The sequence below is a fragment of the Triticum dicoccoides genome, chromosome 7A (assembly GCF_002162155.2).
Source record: "Triticum dicoccoides isolate Atlit2015 ecotype Zavitan chromosome 7A, WEW_v2.0, whole genome shotgun sequence".
Lineage (NCBI taxonomy): Eukaryota > Viridiplantae > Streptophyta > Magnoliopsida > Poales > Poaceae > Triticum > Triticum dicoccoides.
The window spans coordinates 674,106,954-674,127,432 of NC_041392.1; the positions used below are offsets into that span (position 1 = coordinate 674,106,954).

Sequence of the window (20,479 nt, forward strand, 5' to 3'; positions counted from 1 at the left end):
GCATAATTACTTAGCGGTGCGTCAAGCAAATCTTCTTGCCTGATCTGCCGTCAATGGAGGATTCGTAGGAAACATGCAGAAGATACTCAAGGCAGGAAGGAGATTCTAGCAGCAGGGATGACGTGGAGGTTCTAACCAATGTTTTAAATAGCGAGCTATGAAAAATAGTGGCCGGCCTCCAAATCAGCTATAGCGGAGTTATAGCGGGCTATTTGTGAAGGCGCCATTTAGCGGCACCCTGCTGAAAAGACTATAGCTGGCTATAGCGGAGCTATAGTCGGCTATTTAAAACTTTGGCTCTAACCTGCTAGGGCATGGAAGATATTCAAGGCAGAACGAAGGGGATTCTAGGGGCAGGGATGACATGGAGGTTCTGACCTGCTAGGGCATGGAACTCCCCTCGAGCATGCCCTTCTGCATGCCACCACTGCCCAGAAGCAATGTCTGGCTCCTCAAGGATCTGTTTCCACAAGTCGGATGAGGCATGTCCATAACACAGTTCCCTTCCACCTCTCAGCTTAAGTGAGGTTGGCAATGCTTTATTAAAGAAAAACATGAGAACAATCTTTGTCTTGTCGTATATCTGCTCCACATAATTCATAGTTTTTTCTTCATCCAACCTCATAGGTCGTGCATGGTAACTAATCTCTCAAGCACCATATACGTGGAAATTCAACACCAAGAAACCAGTGAACCAGGCAACAGACATGCTGATAGTAGAGCAGATCGGCCAGCTTGAGCACAAAGCTTTCCAATTCGATTCAGCTAACTAAGTGCATGTAGGATTATACCATGTAAACGCCTGCAATAGGATTCTGAATTCGATATCAAAGAAAATGGGAACCAGGTTGAGGAACAGGCCAGCGAAGTCAGCGCAGACAGGTTCGGGAACGGGTTAGCTCAGGGTTTTCTGGCCATGCACTTTAGGAGTGTCACCTTCATGCTTCGCCCAAGCTGCAGGTTGGTTCATCCAAAACTAATCCATTAATACGTATATATGGTATTTTGATAGTTAACAATTTGTAGATTTATGATTCGTTGTACATAATAGATTTGATTATCATCTACAGATGAATGTTCAATTTCATTGAGTTCATTAGATGGCTCCTCGATTTGAGGTATAAAAGCGATTTGACTTATAGCTGCACATGTTGAATAGTATGGTGTTCTAGCATTAGATACATGGTGACCTCATCGGTATATGGTAATTTACTAATTGCCGATGCATGATTCATGCCATGACCTAGCCTTCACATTGCAATGCCAGTTTATCACTGACGTGCGCCCAGCTCTACAAACTGCCAAAGCATCCACTACGAATAATCATTTTAAGAACAAAGAGATTTAAGCAAGCTTTCAAAATTAGGTAAGCGCTACTTGCGTATAGCGTGTTAATTTATTTTTTTTCTAGAGTGCAAATTTGTAAGCAAAGATGACATGCAATATCCCCAATCAGTAGCAGTAATTTTCTTTAGTATGTAGAGTACCTGACATCGTACACCATTAATTTGTACTAGTGGCTGGCGCGCCTCTTGAGGCGTTCTGGTGCGCACTAATCTTACTGGCGTACTTGTTTACGTATTGAAAGTGCATATAAACAACACTGATTAAAAGTATGATGCATAGAACAAAACTGCATCAGAATAGTCTTCATTCGTAGAACAGAGTAAGCATAGTAATTTCATGATACTCATGTAAAGCGGAATGGCAAATCGCTATTTTAGACTTCACCTACGGTAGAGCAAAACTGCACTGACTCTTCTTTGCTACAGGTGTATAGAATAAAGTACCATTGCAAGAAACATCAGAATGGTCTAGTTGTTCACACCTCATTTTCATTGAACAACACAACATTTTAAGAATTTGGAAAGGTGATTGGCCAGTAGTGGAAACTGAGATTCTGGTAGTACTTGTTGCTTGTGTGCATAGCTTGCTTGTAGACATTCTATAATGAGCAAAAGGCGTAAAAAACTTAAATTTCAACAGTGAGCGTTGAACATGTAGACATGCTCAGCTTTTGACACTTAAGTATTAAAAATTGCATAGGCCAATTTGGTTTGATATTGTATACCTCAAGGTGGGCTCGGGTGATAAGGTTGACACCATGCTAACTGCAAAAGCCTACACTTTTAATAGAGTACTGATACGTCCATTTTGCATCATGTTTTCTTACTATTATTTATAATGTTTTTATCCATAATAATGCTTTTTAGAGTAATTCTAATGCCTTTTATCTCATAATATGCAAGGTATACAAGAAGAGGGAGAATTCCGGCAGCTAGAAATCTGGACATAAAAAAGCTACGTCAGGCTACCTATTCTGCACAACTCCAAACAAGCTGAATCTTCACGAGGATTTTTTATGGAATATATAAGAATGATTGGAGAAAATAACTACCAGAAGGGGGCCCACCAGGTGGGTGATACGTCTCCGTCGTATCTACTTTTCCAAACACTTTTGTCCTTGTTTTGGACTCTAATTTGTATGGTTTGAATATAACTAACCCGAACTGACGCTGTTTTCAACAGAATTGCCATGATGTTGTTTTATGTGCAGAAAACAAAAATTCTCGGAATGACCTGAAACTCCACGGAATATCTTACAATAAATAATAAAAAATCCTCGCCAAAGATGAAGACCATGGGGCCCACACCCTTCTCACGAGGGTGCCCCCCCTAGGGCGCGCTCCCCTACCTCATGGGCCCCCTGGAGACCTCCTGACTCCAACTCCAACGCTATATAACTACTTTCGGGGAGAAAAAAATCGGAGAGAAGAAATCATCGCGTTTTACGATATGGAGCCGCTGCCAAGCCCTAAAACCTCTCGGGAGGGCTGATCTGGAGTCCGTTCGGGGCTCCGGAGAGGGGGATTCGTCGACATCGTCATCATCAACCATCCTCCATCATCAATTTCATGATGCTCACCGCCGTGCGTGAGTAATTCCATCGTAGGCTTGCTGGACGGTGATAGGTTGGATGAGATTCACCATGTAATCGAGTTAGTTTTGTTAGGGTTTGATCCCTAGTATCCACTATGTTCTGAGATTGATGTTGCTATGACTTTGCTATGCTTAATGCTTGTCACTAGGGCCCGAGTGCCATGATTTCAGATCTGTACCTATTATGTTTTCATCAATATATGAGTGTTCTTGATCCTATCTTGCAAGTCTATAGTCACCTATTATGTGTTATGATCCGTTAACCCCGAAGTGACAATAATCGGGATACTTACCGGTGATGACCGTAGTTTGAGGAGTTCATGTATTCACTATGTGCTAATGCTTTGTTCCGGTTCTCTATTAAAAGGTGGCCTTAATATCCCTTAGTTTCTATTAGGACCCCGCTTCCACGGGAGGGTAGGACAAAAGATGGCATGCAAGTTCTTTTCCATAAGCACGTATGACTATATTCGGAATACATGCCTACATTACATTGACGAATTGGAGCTAGTTCTGTGTCACCCTATGTTATGACTGTTACATGATGAACCGCATCTGGCATATTTATCCATCATTGATCCGATGCCTACGAGCTTTCCATATACTGGTTTACACTTATTTACTTTCCCGTTGCCATTGTTACAATCACTACAAAATATCAAAAACATTACTTTGCTTTCATTACTCTTTTTGTTACCGTTACCATCACTATCATATTACTTTGCTACTAAACACTTTGCTGCAGATACTAAGTTTCCAGGTGTGGTTGAATTGACAACTCAGCTGCTAGTACTTGAGAATATTCTTTGGCTCCCCTTGTGTCGAATCAATAAATTTGGGTTGAATACTCTACCCTCGAAAGCTGTTGTGATCTTATCATTATGAAGAATTTGAGAGATCCAAGAACCAAGATATATCCCTCAACTACGAGGGGAGGTAAGGAACTGCCATCTAGCTCTGCACTTGATTCACCTTCTATTATGAGTAAGCTTGCGACACCTACACCTGCTTCTGCTATTCGTTCTGATATGCCACATGTTATTGATAATGCTACTTCTGCTATACATGATACTTATGATGAAACTACCTCTATGCCTGATACTACTATGCCACTTAGTGATTTTCTCGAGGAACGACTTGCTAGGGCTAGAGAGATTGAAAATATTGAATCTGATTATGAAGATCAAAGTGATGATGAAGAATCACTTGTTATTCCTGAGGGTTATTTATTTGATCAAGATGCTTCTTTAGCTATTTTAGCTTGCAAAGATAGATATGAACTTAAAAGGTTATTAGCTAAATGGAATAAGCAATCTCTAAATGCTAGGATGAGACCTGACCCTGCTTTTGCTACTTCACCTATATGTGTTGCTGATATGGATTATGAATTCTCTGTTGATCCTGATATAATTACTTTAGTTGAATCTGATCCTTTTCATCGCTATGAATCTGAAACTATTGTAGCACATCTTACTAAATTAAATGATATAGCCACCCTGTTCACTAATGATGAGAGATCTCGCTACTTTTATATCCTTAAAATATTTCCGTTCTCATTAAAGGGTGATGCTAAGATATGGTTTAATTCTCTTGATCCTGGTTGTGTGCGTAGTCCCCAGGATATGATCTATTACTTCTCTGCTAAATATTTCCCTGCTCATAAGAAACAAGCTGCTTTAAAGGAAATATACAACTTTGTGCAAATTAAAGAAGAGAGTCTCCCACAAGCTTTGGGAGGCTTCTCAAGTTACTTAATGCTTTGCCTGATCATCCTCTTAAGAAAAATGAAATACTTGATATCTTTTATAATGGACTAACCGATGCTTCCAGAGATTACTTGGATAGTTGTGCTGGTTCTCTTTTCAGGGAAAGAACACCGGATGAAGCTGAAATCTTATTGAATAATATGTTGACAAATGAAAATAATTGGGCACCTCTTGAGCCAGCTCCTGCTCCAATTAATGATCCTATTCCTAAACCAACTTTGAAGAAGAGGGGTATTCTATTTCTCAGTCCCGAAGATATGCAAGAGGCAAAGAAATCTATGAAAGAAAAAGGTATTAAAGCTGAAGATGTTAATAATTTACCTCCTATTGAAGAAATACATGGTCTTAATTTACCACCTGCCGAAGAAACATATGATCTTAATCCCTTATTTATTGAAGAACCTCCAGACCCCGATAACCCGACACAGGTAGTAAAGGTAAATTCTCTCTATAGATATGATAAAGCTAAAATCCCCCTGCTAAAATTGCTAGTCAATGCTTGGATGAGTTTGATAATTTTATGTTTAAATAAGAAGGCTTCAATGCTTATTTTGGTAGACAATTAAAACAAGATGCTGATATGATTAAATACTTGGGTGACTATATGGCTAATATTAGAGGTGAACTTAAACTTTTTAGCAAACATGCTTCTATGGTTACCACTCAAGTAGAACAAGTACTTAAAGCTCAAAAAGAATTGCTCAATGAGATGAATAGTAAGAAAATGATTATGCTATTAAAGTGGCTACTAGAACTGGTAGAATGACTCAGGAACCTTTGTATCCTGAAGGCCACCCTAAAAGAATTGAGCAAGATTCTCAGAGAAATAATATTGATGCACCTAGTTCTTCTAAAAAGAAGAAAAAGAAAAATGATAGAACTGTGCAAAATTCTAGTGAACCTATTGCTGAACCACCTGATAATCCAAATGATATATCTATGTCTGATGTTGAAACACAATCTGGCAATGAACATGAACCTAATGAAAATGTTAATGTTGATGTTCATAATGATGCTCAACCTAGTAATGATAATAATGATGTAGAAATCGAACCTGTTGTTGATCTTGATAACCCGCAATCAAAGAATCAATGTTATGATAAGAAAGACTATGTTGCTAGGAAACATGGTAAAGAAAGAGAGCCTTGGGTTCAGAAACCCATGCCTTTTCCTCCCAAACCATCCAAGAAAAAGGATGATGAGGATTTTGAGCGCTTTGCTGAAATGATTAGACCTATATTTTTGCGTATGCGATTGACTGATATGCTCAAAATGAATCCTTACGCTAAGTACATGAAAGATATTGTTACAAATAAAAGAAAGATACCGGAAGCTGAAATTTCCACCATGCTTGCTTATTATACTTTTAAGGGTGGAATCCCAAAGAAACTTGGAGATCCAGGAGTACCTACTATACCGTGCTCCATTAAAATAAACTATGTTAAAACTACTTTATGTGATCTTAGAGCCGGTGTTAGTGTTATGCCTCTCTCTTTATATCGTAGACTTGACTAGAATAAGTTGACACCTACTGAAATATCTTTGCAAATGGCTGATAAATCAACTGCTATACCTGTCGGTATTTGTGAGGACGTGCCTGTTGTGGTTGCAAATGTTACTATTTTAACGGACTTTGTTATTTTTGATATTCCCGAGGACGATAGTATGTCTATTATTCTTAGAAGACCTTTTCTTAATACTGCAAGGGTTGTTATTGATTGCAACAAAGGCAATGTCATTTTTCATGTTAATGGTAATGAGCATACGGTACACTTTCCGAGGAAACAACCTCAAGTTCATAGTATCAATTCTATTGGAAAAATTCCATCGATTATATTTGGAGGTTTTGAATTTCCTCTTCCTACTGTCAAGAAGAAATATGATATACTTATTATTGGGGATGTGCATATCCCCGTTGAGGTAACCTAGTGTTATTCGAAATTTCTCTGGTTTCATGTCAATCGGAATGAGTTTCTTAACAAGACTTGATCAACCTTGTTGGTGGATTCCTTTTGACGAGCATGAGATGGATGAAACTAGAATCACAACCTTCTATACCCTCACTTTTACTTTATGTTATTTATATTAAATAAAGTAAAAATAAATAATTTTCTGTCTGTTATCCGTGCAATATAAAAATACCTCGAAAATAAAATTTCTCCAAATGACTTGAAAATTAAATATGACTTTTTATAGAATATTTGAGGATTTAGGGAACTGAGAACACACCAGGGGGGCCAACCACCTTGCCACGAGGGTGGAGGGCGCACCCACCCCTCTAGGGCGCGCCCCTGCCTCGTGGGCCCACGGTGGCCCTCCTCCACTTATTCTTTCAGCCACACACTTCATCTTCCTCCCCCAAACACGAAAAATCAGCTCAAACCCGAGTCCAAGCTCGTTTTGCTGCCATTTTCGATCTCCTTGCTCAAAGCACCTCTCACAAAACTGCTTGGGGAGATTGTTCCTTGGTATGTGACTCCTCCATTGGTCCAATTAGTTTTTGTTCTAGTGCTTTATTCATTGCAAAATTTTGCTGCTTAGGTGACCCTGTTCTTGAGCTTGCATGTCAAATTTATATGGTGAAAAGTAGTTTTGATGCATGATATAGGCTCTAGGCACTTGCAGGAGTAGTTGCTATCAATATTATTGAGTTTGGTTTACTTTTATTTTGAAGTTACTAAAAATTTCAGAATTTTTCAGAAAATGATGAGGAGATTATTGAGGGGCTCATCGAGCCAAAGCTCGAAGGAAAAGGCACCGAAGCCTAAGTATAATTTTCCGCGCACCGCGGAGGTTCGGGCGTGTGAATGGCCTTCCGAGGATTTCTTAAGAGCAGCCGGGATTTGTGAAGATTTTCATGAGTTGGCTCATAATGCAGGCCTCACCGCTTTCCTCCACGACCAATGTGATCAGTATCTCTTGCTCACAAATACTTTTGTGCAAAACTTTCATTTTCATTCTAGGAACTCACCACCTATAGTGGAGTTTCATTTATATGATGAGCATAAGGAGATGTCACTTTATGATTTCTGTCGGATTTGTTTAGTCCCTTTTGGGGGCAAGATAGAAGAACCACATCATGATGATGTGGAGGGATTTATTAATACTATCACTGTAGGGGAAACTAGGAAGGTTTCCGATGCACGAATCACTAGCATACATTTTCCTGTTTTACGTTACTTTGCATTATTTGCTAGTCGTTGCTTAATTGGTCGCGGAAACTGTGGAAACCTTAGTATCCCTGATATTATTATTTTGCTCCAAGGTTTATACAGTGATAACACTTTCAGTATGGGCGGCATTATTGCTAGACGGTTAAGTACGAACCGTACTAAGGGTCCCATCTTTGGAGGCATCTATGCTACACGCCTAGCTGCACATTTTAACATACCTATTAGGCATGCTGAAAAGGAAGAAAAAGTGTTGCCTCGTGTTTATTTAGATTATAAAAGTATGGTGGCGCATGATTTCATTGTTAAGAATAGGGTAGGAGAGCATAAATATCAATTGTTCTCTAATAAACATCATCTGAGACCATTACCTTGCCTGCTCCTGCTTTGTTTGATTTGACTGTAGGCAAGTACATTGTTCTTTTGACGGCTATCCACGCCTACCAGAACCCCGCACCAGCCGAGGAGCCAAAACCGGAACCACAATTTGATCCTTCATGACAGTCTAACTATCAGTGGGATCCGGAGATGATTGCCAGCCAGTGGCAATCGGAGCCTTCTTCTTCCACATCACAGTACGACCCCAACAACTATTATTATGGATATCATCCAGGCCAGCCGTGGCCATAGACCAACTTAGGCTAAAAGCCTAAGCTTGGGGGAGTATGTATTTCTCACCGACATTATATTCATGTTCACACACACTCATTGCTAGATGTTGGTGCTCATACTTTTTCATTGTATCATCCATGCTAGTTTATTTTCTTTTATGCTTTCTTCTTGTGTGTTTAATAAACCTTAAGAAAACCAAAAAAAATTAGTTGTAGCTTTTAATTAATTATTTTCCATGCTTGTAGTAGTAATTAAAAAGAAAACCCAAAAATATTTCATGTTCTTCTTTTGCTTGTTGGGAGCTTTCCCGTGTAAATAGTTTTATTTCTTTTCTTTGGGGTTTAGTAGGAAAAGACCACGATTAAATTGTTGAAATGGCTCTTATATGCTTTATTGTTGATTTAACCAAGAGCCCATATTGCTTTGTCTTCTCCTCTTTATTGAATGCTCGCAGATTCCAGCTTAGTCCAATGCACGTGCACTCTTATTATTATTCAGATTGTTCAGTCGTGCAAGTGAAAGGCAATTATGATGATATATGATGGACTGACTGAGATGGGAAAAGCTGATACGAACTCGACCTCTTTTGTTTTTGTAAATATGATGAGTTCATCGTTCTTGATTCAGCTTGTTATGAATAAACATGTTTGCAATGATAACTAGAGATCATAGTTGCTTGTGCTATGCTTGATCAGCTATGAGTTATAATGGTTTACCTTGCATGCCAACATGCTATTAAAATGGTTATGATGTGGTATGATAGGGTGGTATCCTCCTCTGAATGATTTAAGTGACTTGACTTGGCACATGTTCACGCATGTAGTTGAAACAAATCAACATAGCCTTCACGATATTTATGTTCATGGTGGATTATATCCTACTCCTGCTTGCATCCAATGTTTATTAATTTTAATGCATGTACATGGTTGTTGTCGCTTTCTAGTTGGTCGCTTCCCAGTATTTTGCTAGCCTTCACCTGTACTAAGCGGGAATACTGCTTGCATCCAAACTCCTTAAACCCCAAAGTTATTCTACATGAGTCCACTATACCTTCATATATGCTGTATCTACCTGCCGTTCCAAGTAAATTTGTATGTGCCAAACTCTAAACCTTCAAATAATCATCATGTTTTGTATGCTCGAATAGCTCATGTATCAACTAGGGTTGTTTGTATCTTCCATGTTAGGCGGGTTATTCTCAAGATGAGTGCACTCTGCTCCTCACTCACGAGATAAATGGATGGTCACCGGGATGCCCAGTCCCATGCTTTATGCAAACTAAATCAAAATAATTGCAAACAAAACTCCCCCTGGGACCTGATGTATGTTGGAGGCACTCGTTGTTTCGAGCAAGTCATGGATTGATGTTTGTTGGTGGAGGGGGGGTATAAACTTTACCATTCTGTTTGGGAACCGCCTATAATGTGTGTAGCATGGAAGATATCGCCATCTCTTGGTTGTTATGTTGACAATTAAAGTATACCGCTCAAATATTATTCACCTCTATTTCAAAACTGAGCTCTGGCACCTCTACAAATCCCTTCTTCCCTCGGCGAAGGGCATATCTATTTACTTCTATGTTGAGTCATCATCCTCTTATTAAAAAGCACTAGCTGGAGAGCGCAGCTGTCATTTGCATTCATTGTTGTTAATTTATATTGGGTGTGACTATGATTGGATCTCTTTTACCATGAATTACAATGTCTAGTCAGTCCTTGATCTTTAAAGGTGCTCTACTTTATGTTTTGCGGTCTCAAAAAGGCTGGCGAGATACCATCTTGTTATATCATATTGTGATTGTTTTGAGAGAGTGTTGTCATCCGAGATTTATTATTATGGCTTGCTAGTTGATTATGCTATTGATATGGGTAATCATGAGACCTGAGAATTATTGCAAATGTGGTTAGTTATAATCTTTGCTGAAAACTTGAATGCTAGCTTGACATATTTACAACAACAAGAGCAAATAGAGTTTGTAAAAGTTTTTCTTTATTTCTTTCAGTTTGTCAACTGAATTGCTTGAGGACAAGCAAGGGTTTAAGCTTGGGGGAGTTGATACGTCTCCATCGTATCTACTTTTCCAGACAGTTTTGCCCTTGTTTTGGACTCTAATTTGTATGATTTGAATGGAACTAACCCGCATTGACGCTGTTTTCAGCAGAATTGCCATGATGTTGTTTTATGTGCAAAAAACAAAAGTTCTTGGAATGACCTGAAACTCCACGGAATATCTTACAATAAATAATAAAAAATCCTCGCCAAAGATGAAGACCAGGGGGCCCACACCCTTCTCACGGGGGTGGGGGGCGCCCCCCCCTAAGGCGCGCCCCCCTACCTCGTGGGCCCCCTGGAGACCTCCCGACTCCAACTCCAACTCTATATAACTGCTTTCGGGGAGAAAAAATCGGAGAGAAGAAATCATTGCATTTTACGATACGGAGCCGCCGCCAAGCCCTAAAACCTCTCGGGAGGGCTGATCTAGAGTCCGTTCGGGGCTTCGTAGAGGGGGATTCGTCGCCGTCGTCATCATCAACCATCCTCCATCACCAATTTCATGATGATCACCACCGTGCGTGAGTAATTCCATCATAGGCTTGCTGGACGGTGTTGGATTGCATGAGATTCACCATGTAATCGCGTTAGTTTTGTTAGAGTTTGATCCCTAGTATCCACTATGTTATGAGATTGATGTTGCTATGACTTTGCTATGCTTAATGCTTGTCACTAGGGCCCGAGTGCCATGATTTTAGATCTGAACCTATTATGTTTTCATCAATATATGAGTGTTCTTGATCCTATCTTGCAAGTCTATAGTCACCTATTATGTGTTATGATCCGTTAACCCCGAAGTGACAATAATCGGGATACTTACTGGTGATGACTGTAGTTTGAGGAGTTCATGTATTCACTATGTGCTAATGCTTTGTTCCGGTTCTCTATTAAAAGGTGGCCTTAATATCCCTTAGTTTCCATTAGGACCCCGCTGCCACGGGAGGGTAGGACAAAAGATGTCATGCAAGTTCTTTTCCATAAGCACGTATGACTATATTGGGAATACATGCCTACATTACATTGACGAATTGGAGCTAGTTCTGTGTCACCCTATGTTATGACTGTTACATGATGAACCACATCCGGCATAATTATCCATCATTGATCCGATGCCTACGAGCTTTCCATATACTGGTTTACGCTTATTTACTTTCCCGTTGCTATTGTTACAATCACTACAAAATACGAAAAACATTACTTTGCTTTCATTAGTCTTTTTGTTACTGTTACCAACACTATCATATTACTTTGCTACTAAACACTTTGCTGCAGATACTAAGTTTCCAGGTGTGGTTGAATTGACAACTCCGCTGCTAATACTTGAGAATATTCTTTGGCTCCCCTTGTGTCGAATCAATAAATTTGGGTTGAATACTCTACCCTCGAAAGCTGTTGCGATCCCCTATACTTGTGTGTTATCAGTGGGCACAACCCACCTGGGCATGCCAGGGAGCCCAGGCGCGCCCTGGTGGGTTGTTCTCACCTAGGCCCACCTCAGGTGCCATCTTCTGGTATATAGGTCATTTTGACATAGAAAAATAAGGAGATGACTTTTGGGTTGGAGCGCCGCCGCCTCGAGGCGGAACTTGGGCAGGAGCACTTTTGCCCTCCGGCGGAGCGATTCCGCCGGGGGAACTTCCCTTCCGGAGGGGGAAATCATCGTCATCATCATCATCAACAACTCTCCCATATTGGGGAGGGCAATCTCCATCAACATCTTCAACAACACCATCTCATCTCAAACCCTAGTTCATCTATTGTGTTCAATCTTATTACTGGAACTATAGATTGGTGCTTGTGGGTGACTGATAACCCACAAGTATAGGGGATCGCAACAGCTTTCGAGGGTAGAGTATTTAACCCAAATTTATTGATTCGACACAAGGGGAGCCAAAGAATATTCTCAAGTATTAGCAGCTAAGTTGTCAATTCAACCACACCTGGAAACTTAGTATCTGCAGCAAAGTGTTTAGTAGCACAGTAATATGATAGTGGTGGTAGCAGCAACAAAAGTAAAGACAGCAAAAGTAATGTTTTTGGTATTTTGTAGTGATTGTAACAGTAGCGGCAGGAAAGTAAATAAGCATAAACCAGTATATGGAAAACTAGTAGGCACCGGATCAGTGATGGATAATTATGCCGGATGCGGTTCATCATGTAACAGTCATAACATAGGGTGACACCGAACTAGCTCCAATTCATCAGTGTAATGTAGGCATGTATTCCGTATATAGTCATACGTGCTTATGGAAAAGAACTTGCATGACATCTTTTGTCCTACCCTCCCGTGGCAGCGGGGTCCTATTGGAAACTAAGGGATATTAAGGCCTCCTTTTAATAGAGAACCGGAACAAAGCATTAGCACATAGTGAATACATGAACTCCTCAAACTAAGGTCATCACAGGGAGTGGTCCCGATTTTGTCACTACGGGGTTGCCGGATCATAACACATAGTAGGTGACTATATACTTGCAAGATAGGATCAAGAACTCACATATATTCATGAAAACATAATAGGTTCAAATATGAAATCATGGCACTCGGGCCCTAGTGACAAGCATTAAGCATAGCAAAGTCATAGCAACATCAATCTCAGAACATAGTGGATACTAGGGATCAAACCCTAACAAAACTAACTCGATTACATGATAAATCTCATCCAACCCATCACCGTCCAGCAAGCCTATGATGGAATTACTCACGCACGGCGGTGAGCATCATGAAATTGGTGATGGAGGATGGTTGATGATGACGACGGTGACGAATCCCCCTCTCCGGAGCCCCGAACGGACTCCAGATCAGCCCTCCTGAGAGGTTTTAGGGCTTGGCGGTGGCTCTGTATCGTAAAACGCGATGATTTCTTCTCCCTGATTTTTTTCTCTCCGAAAGCAAATATATAGAGTTGGAGTTGGCGTCGGAGGGCATCCAGGGAGCCCACGAGGTAGGGGGCGCGCCCTAGGGGGGGCGCCCCCCACCCTCGTGGATAGGGTGTGGGCCCCCTAGTCTTCATCTTTGGCGAGGATTTTTTATTATTTTTTCTAAGATGTTCCGTGGAGTTTCAGGTCATTCCGAGAATATTTGCTTTCTGCACATAAAACAACACCATGGCAATTCTGCTGAAAACAGCGTTAGTCCGGGTTAGTTCCATTCAAATCATACAAGTTAGAGTCCAAAACAAGGGCAAAAGTGTTTGGAAAAGTAGATACGACAGAGACGTATCAGTGACTAGTAGTGTTGATTACATCTTGTAGTTGATTACTATATGGTTTATTTGGTGGAAGATTATATGTTCAGATCCAATATGCTATTTAATACCCCTCTGATCATGAGCATGCTTATCATGTGTGAGTAGTTACTTTCGTTCTTGAGGTCACGGGAAAAATCATGTTGCAAGTAATCATGTGAACTTGTTATGTGTTCGATATTTTGATAGTATGTATGTTGTGATTCCCTTAGTGGTGTCATGTGAACATCGACTACATGACACTTCACCATATTTGGGCCTAAGGGAATGCATTGTGGAGTAGCAATTAGATGATGGGTTGCAAGAGTGACAGAAGCTTAAACCCCAGTTTTTGCGCTATTCCGTAAGGGACCGATTGGATCCAAAAGTTTAATCCTATGGTTAGAATTTATTATTAATACTTTTCTCGTAGTTGCGGATGCTTGCGCGGGGGGGGGGGTTAATTGTAAGTAGGAGGTTTGTTCAAGTAAGAACAACACCTAAGCACCGGTCCACCAACATATCAAATTATCAAAGTAGTGAATACAAATCAAACCAACATGATGAAAATGACTAGATGAAATTCTCGTGTACCCTCAAGAACGCTTTGCTTATCATAAGGGACCATTTTGGTCTGTCCTTTGCCTCAAAAGGATTGGGCTACCTTGCTGCACTTTTGTTACTACTACCATTACGTGCTTGTTATAAATTATCTTGCTATCAAACTACTCCGCTACTTACAATTTCAGCACATAATTTCAGCACTTGCAGACATTACCTTGCTGAAAACCACTTGTCATTTCCTTCCGCTCCTCGTTGGGTTCGACACTCTTACTTATCAAAAAGAGCTACAATTGATCCCCTATACTTGTGGGTCATCAAGTAACTAAAAAAATGATGAGATGTCTTACTATGATGGGAGAATTACTAATTCTTGTGAAATCTAATACATGCCTATAAAATGAGTGGGGTGTATACCTGTAAAAGATCTAATTCTTTTAAATAAATGGTTGAAAACGTATGATAAACATGGAGATGAGCTTAGTATATTACTTTGCAAGGTCACTCCATTTCAAAACCAGTTCATTAGCTGCTAACGTCGTTATGCAGCTCCAACCAGTGTAGAAGTCATCCTGAGAATTCCCCTGTTTTGCTTTACTATTGTTTGGGCAGCTCATAACACAATGAGCATAGTTAGCGACACACTAAAATATCAACTGAATCAGCAATAGTAAGGTATACTAAATCACTGAAACTGCACTCCCTTGCATATTATGATAGACCAATGGCTTTAGCAGCATCAATAAGTTCTTGCCTCGTCATAAATCTCTTCCTTCTATCATTTCCCTACGGGAAAATCAACTATCAATGTCTTGTCTTCTCCCACTTCCTATGATTAAATATTGTTCTTTGTCCTAAGATCTCTACTACATTTTCATGTGAATAACAAAATTTAGGCAAAATAGACCCCCAAGAAACTCATACCTACGCGTTGTGATCACTATTGTGGGAGCAGTTTCTTTTGTTCTTTTCTTCCATGTAGAAAAGGACAGTACCCTTTAAGATCATAAATGCAAATGTTTCCATTGAACTCACGGTTGATAGAAACTGAAAAGGAAGAAGAAAAGTCAGCCTGAGATGAAAAAGGAAGAATAGGTTTCATAGGACATGTGAGCAATCATGGGAACTATTACCTGTTTATTTGCGTGTGTTTCTTTTGAAAGGAAAAAAATAAAGGTTGGACACTTGAAAGCATGCTTTCATGGCGTGAATAACCCGATCTCCAATGCCCCTCACAAAAATATTAGAACTAGAGAAGCAACATAAAAGGGCACCATAGGTGAAGAATTTGGAACGTCCATTCTAGAGTCAAAATCACCAGCTCCTTTAATCTTGTAGTAGAAGTCAAATGATGGTACTAACCTTCATAGCAACAGTACCATGTCTCTTAGAAATAAATTAGTACAGTAATATATCTGAGTTCATGTGTAGAAAACTTATCTGATCTGAGAGCATAAATGTCTAAATGCCTTCTCTGTGATGAGAAGAATAAATAACCATCTTATCTTCAGTTGCCATGTGCATATATAGACCGGTTTGAACACTGAATCTCTGGTTTAAAGCATCGAGGACAGATTGGATGTGTAACTAATATTATCAAAAAGATACTGAACTCGTGTTGGCATACAATTTAGTAAATAGTTCCAATACAAATATGAAAATTAAGGAGCATAAATAGCCAGATTCGCCAGCCAATCAAGACGCTCCAGCAACTCATCAGCAATGCCCTCAGCCTGAACAACACAAGGAACACCTACACTGCTATCAAGGCTTTACAATGCATAAAAGCAGGCATTCACAGTTTCATGCCTGCCTAAAAATGAAATCTTTGTTTCCTTTAAGAAATTTAATCAACTTCTCCTTAGTTGCCTTCATGAACAAGTAGAAGCCACCCTCAAACACATCCTGCAGTTCATTCCAAATCAAATCTGATGAGTTAACATAAGAGAGAAGTTCCCAAGAAAAGAAAGAAAAGAGAATAACCTGCAAACTGAAACTTGGGTGGAGATAGAGGTGATATGAAGCAGACAACTCCTATCCTTATTATTGATGTTGTCTATTGGAGGCCTACAGAGCCACAATCATGAACCACCCCCTTGCTCTAGCTGCTACTTGAGGCCCAACGAAACCAGAGTCGTTACGTCCACTTCTAGAAGCATGAGTCCAACAAGAAGCTACATCCACTACAAGAAAATATGTTATCAGTTAAAATCACATCCCATCGGTAAGAGTAATGCTTGTGATAAAAGTATATGAGTACCGAGCTCATGGCTCTAGAAAACTATATATTCCAAAAGAGAGCAAATAACTGGAATCCTACATCCATTGCATAGGCACTGACCTCATTCTTTTAGGCCCCTCTCCGCTGCTGCACTATTCTAGGGAAGTATATAGTCTTCTGCTGCAAGACAAAGTCACATGACCATGTTGGCCCAGTAACTAGGTCTTTAGAAAACAGAAACCTTATGAATTTGCGCATGAAAAATAAGGGATACTTAGTGCACTACTTCTGTATGTTGCATCGCTGCAGAAAATCGGCCAATGAGAGCGTAGGTGGAAGAGAAAACTGGGCACCTAGCAGAGGGGGGTTGGGAGCCAGCCCTCGTCCACTTGGCTAGGGCATCAAGCAGAGGGGTTGGGCTCTCAGCCTCGCCATGTGCTGCAGAGAAGAGATGCACCTGCCTAGTGTCGAGGCCCCGCACAACACCTCCTTCTGCCCACCTTCTACAGTAGCCACCCCTACGCCCGCCATCTCTCCATCTTTCCCACCCCCACACCGCGTGACCATCCAATCCGGCCAATTGCATTTGTCATTCGCGCTGCGCGGCGACTGAAGGCAGGAACAATGGATCTAAATCAGTGGTCGTATCTAAATTAGTGCAGAGATGGATCAGGTAACCTGCCGTGCTGGTAGTTCCTGCAGAGCTCCGGTCGCCTGTTCATCGCGAGTGAAGGGGATTGTTCCGGAAAGGAGCCTTAGGATTTAGGCCGGGGATGGCCTCCTATGGGCGTGGCCGCTCTCTCTTCTCGCCTCCAGATGCAACTTGACTGGCGGTGAGGCCGAGACGTGGGTGAGTGGGATGTCGCGGCGTGGACGGCAGGGAAGAGGTGGAGAAGACGGGTGTGGGGGTTGTTCCTCGCTGTTGGGGTTGGATGCCGTTGCAGCGAGCCGGCGTGGTCGCGGTGTTGCTTCACCTTGGAGAGACGAGGGGGCGGCGGCGGTAGGGAGGAATAGAAAAATGTGAAGGGAGGAGAGGCGGGCGGCAGGAAGAGGGAAGAGGGTCGCGTGGGAGACCAAGCTAGGTCATCCCAATCTGAGGCGTTGTTCTGTTATTTTTTTTCTCTCGCTCCGGCACAGTAAAAAGTGACGAGGTGGACACCCCCATCGTTCGGCCTGGGGTTCGCTGGGCAGGCGGAAATATCCCTCGGCCCCCGATGACATGGCTATAATGAGAGATCACTCCTTGCGCCACCGTTAATGGGTTGTATTGGACTCGGCACACACCATCGTGCAGCGCGCTAGAAGCACCTCTATAAGATATACATGGTCTGCCAAGAAGAAAGGTATATGGCCTATACCAACACAGCCGACTTCATGCGTACAAAATAAACACACTCCAAGTGCATGGTGTGTACGTATATGCTGTCAATAACATTAAGTATTTAAGTTCTACCAGAAGCACTTGCGCCGACTTAAGTACATTCTTCTGCAGGGATCGATGTTTAGATATTTTTTTGGGGGGGATCCATGTTCAGAATTATTTGTGGAAGCATACTTCAATCAGTCCTATAGGATCTGATTCATTCTAATACTTGCCCGTTAAAAGCATCCATGGACTAGATGTAGGTATTTACACGAGTAATGTGCACAAATGTTTCCTCGCAAAAAAAATGTGCACAAATGTTTACTACTCACGGACGGAGATGCAAAGCACCTAAAAAGTAAGACATCATCTATCTGGACTCAGCACCCAGTAAGTTTGAGCGATTCAACATGGAGCATCCTTTGAATATCATATATAAATGTTGCACATCTTAGCTAGAAGTACTTAGACCATATTAATTGATCCCTATGTGTTGGGGCATACTTTGTCTGCTATAAATTTCGATTGAGCCAATACCAATTTCTTTCATGATTTGCTGACCTTATACATATCGTCTTTCATGATTGAGTTAATATTTTTTGAGCTAGGCAGTTGCTCTAGTGCTTCACTTGTATCTTTTAGAGCATGACGATGATTATATTTTGAAGAAATAGATGAACTCTCATGCTTCACTTATATTATTTTGAGAGTTGACAATAGTAGTGGTAATATGCACAAGATATGAACTTGGTCCTAATGTGATGGATATTCAAGAATGATATAATAAAAACTTTCATGTAGATCATAGGATATGTTAAGTTTGATTCCTTGCAATAGTTTTGCGATATGGAGATCATAATATGTGAGTTATGCTAGTGAGTAATTGTGATTTAGTAAGAATATTGGTGTTAAGGTTTGTGATTCTCTATGCATGCACGTAAATTCAATTGGTATGCAATGAAGTTATATCCTACTTATGGTGCATTATTCTGTGTTAGTAATTCTCAATGCATGTTTATGACCATTTTTATTTTTTGGTTGTTTGCTTCTTAATTTATTTGGTAGCCTCAATTTATACTAAGTGGGAATGCTGCTTGTGCATCCAATTCCTTAAACACAAAGTTGTGCCAAATGAGTCTACTATACCTACCTATATGCAGTATTTACATGTCGTTCCAAGTAAATTTTCATGTGTCAACTCTAATCATTCAAAAAACTATCCATTTTGTATGTCCGTGCAGCTCATGAAGCGACAAGGGATGGTCAATATCTTTCATGCTAGATGGGTTATTCTCAAGACGAGTCTTTATTTACTTGTCATTGTACAAGAAAGCAGCAGGTAATAGAGATGCCCAATCCCGAAATGAATTAAAATAAACAAATAAAACTTCCCCTTGAAAAATTGAAAGTTTGAAAGGTACCCATGGATACCCCTAGCCATGGATTGTGAAAAGAATTATGGAGGGGAAGTAAACTTTATTTTCTGTTTGGGAACCGCCTATAATGTGTCTAGCATAGGAGATATTGGAAACTTTCGGTCGTGATGTTGACAGGAAAAGCATGTCTCTCAAAAGCAATTTTTATCTCTATTTAAACCTTGAGCTCTGTCACCTCTGCAAATCTCTACTTCCCTCTTGCGCTCGACTCTTGTTCTCACTCTAGAAACAGTCGATTTGAGTGTTCCCAACAAGCCTGCCTCCGGACTGCTTTAAGATTCATGCGCGTGCGAGCCGATACCTCGTGCACACAACCAAGCAGGTTTTTCTTGCCTCTAGGGTGTTACGGGCACGAATTTGATAATGTGAACAAGTTTTCTGCCTTTTTTCTTCCGCAGGAGGCACGGTTTTGCTTCCGCGAGAGACATGGCCGTGCCTCTCATAGATGAAAAAAATGCGTTTTTTGTTTTCTTGCTTCCGCGAGAGGCACGGTCGTGCCACTAGAAAACGAAAAAAAAACGTGTTTTCTATTTTTTTTCATCCGTGAGAGGCACAGTTTTGCTTCAACGAGATGGATGGTTGTGCTTTCGCGTAAGGCACGCCCGTGCCTCCCGGAAACGAAAAAAACATATTTTTGTTTTTTTAGAGAGGCATGGTTTTCCTTCTTGCGAGAGACACGGTTGTGCTTTCGCGGGAGGCACGACCGTGCTTTCGTGAGAGGCACGGCAGTGCCTCTCGGAAACGAAAAAACGTGTTTTCTGTTTTTTACCTTGTGCGAGAGGCACGGTTGTGCTTTTGCAAGAGGCACGGCCGTGCCTCTTTCTGAAAGGGAAAAACATGCGCCCGGTTTGGTACTTTTGTCCAGCTTTTTTAATCCGGTTTTTTCGTGAAAAGAAAGTTTATCAAAATCTATCAACATGGGATTTAATTTTAAAGATCTCGACGCGAGGAATTCAATGGTAAAAACGAGTCAAGATTTGGACGCATGGTTTAAGAGATAAAACGTTTTGAATAAATAGATATACGAAAAAAGGGAAATTCCCAGGTTGCAACAAGTGGCGCGCATATAATATGTCACATGTCACAACCTGAGAAACTGTGAATGATGTTTGGTATGGTACTCCTTAATTAGTG

General features: G+C 40.8%; 1 long non-coding RNA gene across 1 annotated transcript; it reads right to left on the bottom strand.

Annotated features, from left to right (window-relative positions):
* Positions 1-15,954: 15,954 nt before the first annotated feature.
* LOC119334338 lies at positions 15,955-17,599 on the bottom strand. The gene is made up of 3 exons (XR_005161282.1): positions 16,667-17,599; positions 16,309-16,508; positions 15,955-16,230 (listed from the first exon to the last, which is right to left on the bottom strand). It is a non-coding gene; the product is annotated as an uncharacterized LOC119334338 (long non-coding RNA).
* Positions 17,600-20,479: the final 2,880 nt, after the last annotated feature.